The following is a 7,500-nucleotide window of genomic DNA, read 5'->3' on the forward strand; positions in this document are numbered from 1 at the left end:
GCTCTTGATACCCAGGCTGGAGCGCAATGGCGCTGTCTCGGCTCACCGCAACCTCCGCCTCCTGGGTTCAGGCAATTCTCCTGCCTCAGCCTCCTGAGTAGCTGGGATTACAGTCACGCGCCACCGTGCCCAGCTAATTTTTTGTATTAGTAGAGACGGGGTTTCACCATGTTGACCAGGATGGTCTCGATCTCTTGACCTCGTGATCCACCCGCCTCGGCCTCCCAAAGTGCTGGGATTACAGGCTTGAGCCACCGCGCCCGGCCTCTTCGTGTCTTTTTAAACCCATATGGACTCTGCTGCCTGGGTTTTATGGATGACAGCTCCACTTTAGGCCTTGCCGTTAGTGGGGACTTTCCTGATTCTCCTCAGTTGTAGTGAAAGCAGGTAGATGTCAAGAGCGTGCAAGTAAATGGCATTTCCCAGAAGTCATCGAATGGGTGTGGAGGAAGAAACATGCGGTGCCCCCCTTTCAAGGCAGCGATGCCAGCAATAATGAATTAGGTGTCATTGCTGGAGTCGGCTTGTTTCCTGAGTTGCCCTCCGTGCCCACCCCCACCCCAGGCTTGAAAACATTCTAGAATAACCCACTGTGCCTCCGTCCCTTCCCCTTCCTCTTTCTGTCCCCTTCTGCTTGCTCCCCTCGGTTTCTCTCGTTCCAGTCAGGCATATCCTCTCCACTCCACCCCCACCCCCACTCCTTAGGTAAATTCAACCACCCTGGCCTGGGCCCTCATAGTCATTTTTTTTTTTTTCATTTTTAAGATAGAGTCTCGCTCTGTCGCCCAGGCTAGAATGCAGCGGTGTGATCTCTGCTCACTGCAACGTCTGCCTCCCGGATTCAAGCAATTCTCCTGCCTCAGCCTTCTGAGTGGCTGGGGTTACAGGCATGCGCCACCACGCCTGGAGAACTTTTTCCTTTTCTTTATACGTTAAAATTAAAGAAGTTTTTTTGTGTTTTTAGTAGAGACGGGGTTTCACCATGTTGGCCAGCCTGGTCTTGAACGCCTGACCTCAGGTGGTCCACCCGCCTCAGCCCCCCAGAGTGCTGGGATGACAGGCTTGAGCCTCCGCGTCCGGCTCATAGTCACTTTTAACGGTTACGTTAAGTGTAAATTTTTATTTTCCTGGCCAACATATTAGTAAGGTGGAAGGTGTGTCGTAGCCCCTACCTGGGCCTTACTATGCTTTTAGAGGATTAAAAAACAAGAAAATAGGCCGGGCGCGGTGGCTCAAGCCTGTAATCCCAGCACTTTGGGAGGCCGAGGCGGGTGGATCACGAGGTCGAGAGATCGAGACCATCCTGGTCAACATGGTGAAACCCCGTCTCTACTAATACAAAAAAATTAGCTGGGCACGGTGGCGCGTGCCTGTAATCCCAGCTACTCAGGAGGCTGAGGCAGGAGAATTGCCTGAACCCAGGAGGCGGAGGTTGCAGTGAGCCGAGATCGCGCCATTGCACTCCAGCCTGGGTAACAAGAGCGAGACTCCGTCTCAAAAAAACAAACAAAAAAAAAAACAAGAAAAGATCTTTCTATCCTTTCTCCTTTTGTTTCTGTCTTCCTAATTTCCTTTTCCAGCTCTTTCTTTCTTTCTTTGTTTCTTTCGTGGTTTCTGTGTTTCCTTGTATTTTGTCTTTTTTTTGCGACAGAGTCTCACTCTGTCACCCAGTTCTGTGTTTCTTTCGTGGTTTTCTGTGTTTCTTTCGTTGTTCCTGTGTTTCTTTCGTGGTTTCTGTGTTTCTTTTGTTGTTCCTGTGTTTCTTTCGTTGTTTCTGTGTTTCCCTTTTTTTTTTTTTGAGACAGAGTGCCACTCTCTCACCCAGTTCTGGTTCTTTCGTTCTTTCTGTGTTTCTTTCGTTGTTTCTGTGTTTGCTTTCCTTTATTTTCTTTTTGCGAGACAGTCTCACTCTGTCACTCGGTTCTGTGTTTCTTTCGCTGTTCCTGTGTTTGTTTGTTTGTTTGTTTCTTTCTTTCTTTCTTTCTTTCTTTCTTTCTTTCTTTCTTTCTTTCTTCTTCTTTCTTTCGAGACAGAGTCTCACTCTGTCACCCAGTTCTGTGTTTCTTTCGTTGTTCCTGTGTTTCCTTTTTTTTTTTTTTTTTTTCTCCTTTTTTTTTTTTGAGACAGAGTCTCACTCTGTCACCCAGGCTGGAGTGCAATGGCGCGATCTCGGCTCGCTGCAACCTCCGCCTCCCGGGTTCAGGCGATTCTCCTGCCTCAGCCTCCTGAGTAGCTGGCATTACAGGCAAGCGCCACCATGCCCAGCTAATTTTTTGTATTTTTAGTGTAGACGGGGTTTCACCATGTTGACCAGGATGGTCTCGATCTCTTGACCTCGTGATCCACCCGCCTCGGCCTCCCAAAGTGCTGGGATTACAGGCGTGAGCCACCGCGCCCGGCCTAGTTCTGTGTTTCTTTTGTTGTTTCTGTGTTTCTTTCGTTGTTCCTGTCTTTCTTTCTTTCGTTGTTCCTGTCTGTCTGTCTGTCTGTCTGTCTGTCTTTCTTTCTTTCTTTCTTTCTTTTCTTTCTTTCTTTCTTTCTTTTTCTTTCTTTCTTTCTTTCGAGACAGAGTCTCACTCTGTCACCCAGTTCTGTGTTTCTTTCGTTGTTCCTGTGTTTCCTTTTTTTTTTTTTTGTAGCTGGGATTACAGGCGCGTGCCACCGCGCCCAGCTAATGTTTGTTTTTTTAGCAGAGACGGGGTTTCAACATTTTGGCCAGGCTGGTCTCGAACTCCTGACCTTGTGATCCACCCGCCTCGGCCTCCCAAAGTGCTGGGATTACAGGCATGAGCCACCGTGCCCGGCCTCTGCGTTTCTTTGTCTCTCTTTCTCTCTCTCTCTCTCTCTCTCTCTCTCTCTCTCTCTCTCTCTCTCTCTCCTCTCTCTCTCTCGCTGTTTCTTTCTCTCTGTCTCTCTGTCTTCTGTCTTTCTTTCTAGACGGAGCCTTGCTGTGTCGCCAGGCCAGATAGTGTTTAGTACCGAATTTTATTTTCTCCATTTTCTGTCTTTTTCTTCCTTCCTTCCTTTCTTTCTTTCCTCCTCCTCCTCCTCCTCCTCCTCCTCCTCCTCCTCCTCCTCCTCCTCCTCCTTCTTCTTCCCCTTCTTCTTCTTTTTTAATTTTCACCTTGATGCAGGTGGGCGAACGCTGAAAAAGGCATTAGCCCTCTTCTTTCTTTCTTTCTTTCTTTTTCTTTCTTTCTTTCTTTCTTTCTTTCTTTCTTTCTTTCTTTCTTTTTCTTTCCCTCCTTCCTCCCTCCCTTCTGTCCTTTTATCTGTTCCTTTCCTTTATTCTTTCTTTCTTTCTTTGTCTTTTATACTTTCTTTTTTCCTCTCTTTCGCCCTTCTTTCCGTCATCTCTTTCCTCATTCTTTCTCTTTTTCATCTTTCTTCATTTTCCACCTTTCATCATATACCTTCTCCAGATTTTTAAATTCTGTCTGTTTTCTCCATCTCCTTCCTCCCCGCTCCCTGCTTGCTTTCTTCCCTCCCTCCTTCCTCCATCTCTCTTTTTTCTATCCCCCTCCCTCCCTCCCTCCCTCCCTCCCTCCCTCCCTCCCATCCCCCACCCCGTGTGGATTGTGAACGTGTCCTCATTCGGCGTCTCTCTGTCACCTGAACGACTCGCGCCCGAGTCCTGTGTGTTCTTTCTCCCTCCGAGATGCATCTCCAAACACCCACACGTCATGGGCTTGTCTTTTGACTCTGTCTCGGTCTACGCAGATACACGTTTGGAGGAGCGTTTCTGTGGGGTTGGGGTGGAGGGGCTGTGTTTTCGGCCTCGGGAAGACTTTCTCGACTCACGGTTTCGGTTTTGCGGTCCGCCGGCCGCCCTGCCATCCGGATGTGTCTCGGTGACAGGTTTGGGATGGTGACATGTCGCCGGTTTTCGGGCTCCATCTGGTGGCCGCTTTTATATGGTTCTCCTGGCTTCCAGAGCTCCGGTGGCAGCTGCTGAGCGAGGGGAGCGTCCCTGCTGTGAGCTAGGCAGAGCTCCGGAAAGCCTGCGGCTGTCAGCGGGGCTGTCCCTGTGGCGCCAGAGCTCTGGCGAGTCACTTGTGAGTCAGAGCACGGGCGTGCAGGGCTATATAGGGGCAGGCTGTCGCCGAGTTTCCAGGCCCGAGCGAGGTGTGCGGGCTGCCGGGGCTGGTCGACCAGCACGCCGTAGCTCCCGAGGCCCGACCCGCGACCCGCGGGGACCCTCCGGGCATGGCGCGGGTGGCCGGGGACGCCCCTCCCCGGCCCTGTCGCGGGCCTGTGCGGGCCCTGGCCGCCTGAGGCACCCGCCGAATCCTCTTTTCCAAGTTCTCGTGGGGAGTCGGTGGCCGTCCTGCGCCGTCCTCCCGGGGTGCCGTACCCGGCTGCGGTCCCTCTGCTGTGATACTTTTCTTCCAAGTCCGCGTTCGTAGTCGGAGAGTGGTCCCTGAGAGCGCCTTCGGTCCCTCGTGTGTCCCTCGCGTGTGAGGGGACGGCCGAATGGGTCTCGCTCTGGAGGCACGGGTCGGCCCCTGCGTGGCACCGGTGGCCCGGAGGGCGTCCCTGGTCTTGGGGGTCGACGAGACGGCCCTGGGTGCTCCGTGTGTGGCTGCGATGGTGGCCTTTTTGGGGACAGATGTCCGTGTCGTGCGTTTCTGAGTCGGTGGTGTGGCCGGTGACTCGACCCCCTGCCCCCCAGGGTGGGTATATCTTTCACGCTGAGTTTGAATTTTGGGCCACCGGGTTGTTGCTGACACGCTGTCCTCTGGCGACTTGTCGCTGGAGAGGTCGGGCCTCTGGATGCGTGGGGGTTTATCTGGTCTGGCGGTGACCTGGCTAGCCGGCCCTGCTCTGGCTTGAGCCGCCGGCTGGGGCCCGTGTGCCTTGCCTCTCACGCATCCGTCTGAGTGTCCCGGCTCCCCGGTGCCGCCCTGGGTGGGCCCGGGTCTCCTCTGACCCACCCGGGTGTGGTGGGGAGAGGCCGATGCGGGTGGGGGGCTCCCTTCCGCCTGCGCGTGCGCTCCCCGCTGCGGGCACCTGGGGCGGTCGTGACAACCCCGCTCCGTTGGCTCCGTGCCGTGCGTGTCAGGCGTCCTCCGCTCCCTTGGGGTTGTCCGCCGTCCCTTCCCTCAGAGCGGGGCTGGCCGACCGCGGGCTGTGGTCGGCTCGGTGGTTTGGTGAGGCTGGTGAGGTCCCGTTGCTCCGCTCTGGGTCTTGTTCCGATCGATGTGGTGACGTCATGCTCTCCCGGGCTGCGACCGTTCCGCGGTGGGCGAGGGACGGACCTTCATGGTGAATGGCTCCGCTCTTCTCACCCCACCCGCGGGGGGGCCCCGTGTCTCTCCTCTCCCTGCATGTGTGGGGCTGGTGGTGGGAGGCATTAGGGGTACGGAATCCGGCCCGACCTCGCCGTGCTTCTCCTGTCGTCTGCCTGGCGGGGGCGGCGGGGTCCTCTGACACGGCAGGCATCCCTCGCTCTCGCCTCCTGTGGGTGTTGCCTTGCGGGCGCGGCCCCCCTCCGCGGCGGTGGGGGGCTGTCCCGCCGGCCCGTCGTCCTGCCCTTGCCGGGGTGGTGCGAGCGTTGGCTCCGCTCAGGCCTTTGCGGTGCTCCTGGAGCGCTCCGGGTTGTCACTCAGGTGCCCGAGGCCGAGTGGTGGTGGTGTTCCCGCCCCTGGGGCCCCCTCCTCCGGCTGCTGCCACGGGGGGTCTGCGTGTGGGTCCTGAGGAGGAGCTCAGCTCATTGGAGGGGGTGTGGTCGAGCGAGGTGCGCCTCTCCCGCGTGGGGTAAGGGGTGCCGCAGGTTTTCCTTCTCCTGCTGCCGTAGACCACGGCCCCCCCTCCCTTCCCCAGGTGTCCCTGAGCGCCTCCGTGGCTGGCCCGGTGAGGGGGCGACCGGTGGGTTGGGGGAGCGTGACCCGCCCTCGGTGAGAAAGCCTTCTCTAGCGATCTGAGAGGTTGTGCCTTGGGGTGTACCGGATTCCCCCGGCTCGCCGCCTCTCTCTGCGTTGTGGTAGCGCTGCCGTCAGCGATTGGATTCGCTCACGTGTAGGCAGAGTTCCCTCTTCTCGGTGATGGGAGAGAGAGGGGTCCGCCGGTCCCCGCGGTGGGGACCGAGCGCCGCTCGATGCCTACTGTGGCCCGCGCCTCCCCCCTCTGAGTCGGGGGAGGGTCCCGCTGGGCCTGGCCCGGTGTCCTGGCCGTTGGGGGCGTCGTAGCTTGAACGCTGGGTGCGCGTGGCGTGTCCAGTCTGGCGTGTGAGCCGGCTCTCTGTCCGCTCCCGTGCCGTGCCGAGCCGTGGCCGGTGCCGATGGCCGCGCTGTGTGCGGGGCAACGGGTCGGGCCGCCTGGGCCTGGGAAACCGTCCCCCACGGTGGGGCGTGCCGGTCTCCCGGAGCGGGACCGGGTCGGGGATGGACGAGATTCTGGGCACGTTGCCCCGGTGTCGGGCTGGTCGCTTTTGGGGCCCCCGGTGGGTGGGGGTCTGGGTCCCGTGAGGGGGCTCCGCGGTGGTGCCAAGGGGCTGGCCGGCGTCCTGGGTGGGGCGGGCCGTGGGACCGCCCTCGTGTCTGTGGCGGTGGGATCCCGCGGTCGTGCTTTCCCAGTGGCCCGACCGCACCCCGAGGTTTCTGCCCGAGCCCTCGGCGGGCTCCCGTGCCCCTGCCCTCGTTGGGCCCTGGCCCTGCGTGTGCGCCTCCTCCCCGCCGCCGGCTGCCGATCCTTTCTCTCCGAGCGTCTCTCCGGCTGTGCTGGTGCCGGCCCCGTCTGGGACCCGAGCCGTCTCTGCCTTGTGGGGCGTCACCCCCGGCCGCCGTCGGCCGGTGTCCGCGTCCCCCGGGTGTGTGCCTTGGCTTCGGGGCCCGGTGGTCGGCTCCACGTGGCTCTGGTGTGGACGTCGGAGCGGTCGGGTCGGCTTGCCGCGTGCGCGGGAAGTGGTTTCCGGGGCGCCGGCTGCGACTGCGGGTGGCGGTGGGGGGAGCCCCGAGCTCCCGCGAGGTGTGCGGTGATCGCTGAAGGCCAGGTGGCCGCTCCGGATTCCGCGCGGGACCGCCCTTGTGCTTGGGAGGCCACTGGCGGTGAGACCCCGTGTGTGTCACGGCTGCGGTCGGCTGTGCACGAGGCTTCTCTCCGGATCCTCGCGGTGGCCCGCCGCCTCCTCCCCCGCTCGCTGCCTTCCCCGGTCGCCTCGGCCTTGCCCGGGGTCTCGTCTCCTCCCGAGCCCGCTCTTCCGCTCCGCGTCCGCGCGCCCCAGGTGTGTGCCTCGCTTCCCGGGCCCGCGGCGGCCCCTCCCCGAGGCGTCTCGGGTGTCGATGTCTGGGGGTAGTGGCGGCGTGTCCTTCCCCCCGCGTGGCGGGCCCTGTTCGGCGCGTGCGTGCGCCCGAGCGCACCCCGGTGGTCTCTCCCGGCCAGGCGTCGTGTGTGAGGTCGGCCTCTGCTGTGCCGGCTGCCCGCCCGCCCCCCGGGTCGGGGGGTGGGGCCCGGGCCGGGGCCTCGGTCCCGGTCTCGGTCCTCCGTCCCGGGCGGGTGGGC

Source organism: Aotus nancymaae, unplaced genomic scaffold, assembly GCF_030222135.1.
Source record: "Aotus nancymaae isolate 86718 unplaced genomic scaffold, 86718_ANA_hifiasm-v0.15.2.pri h1tg001248l, whole genome shotgun sequence".
NCBI classification, from domain to species: domain Eukaryota; kingdom Metazoa; phylum Chordata; class Mammalia; order Primates; family Aotidae; genus Aotus; species Aotus nancymaae.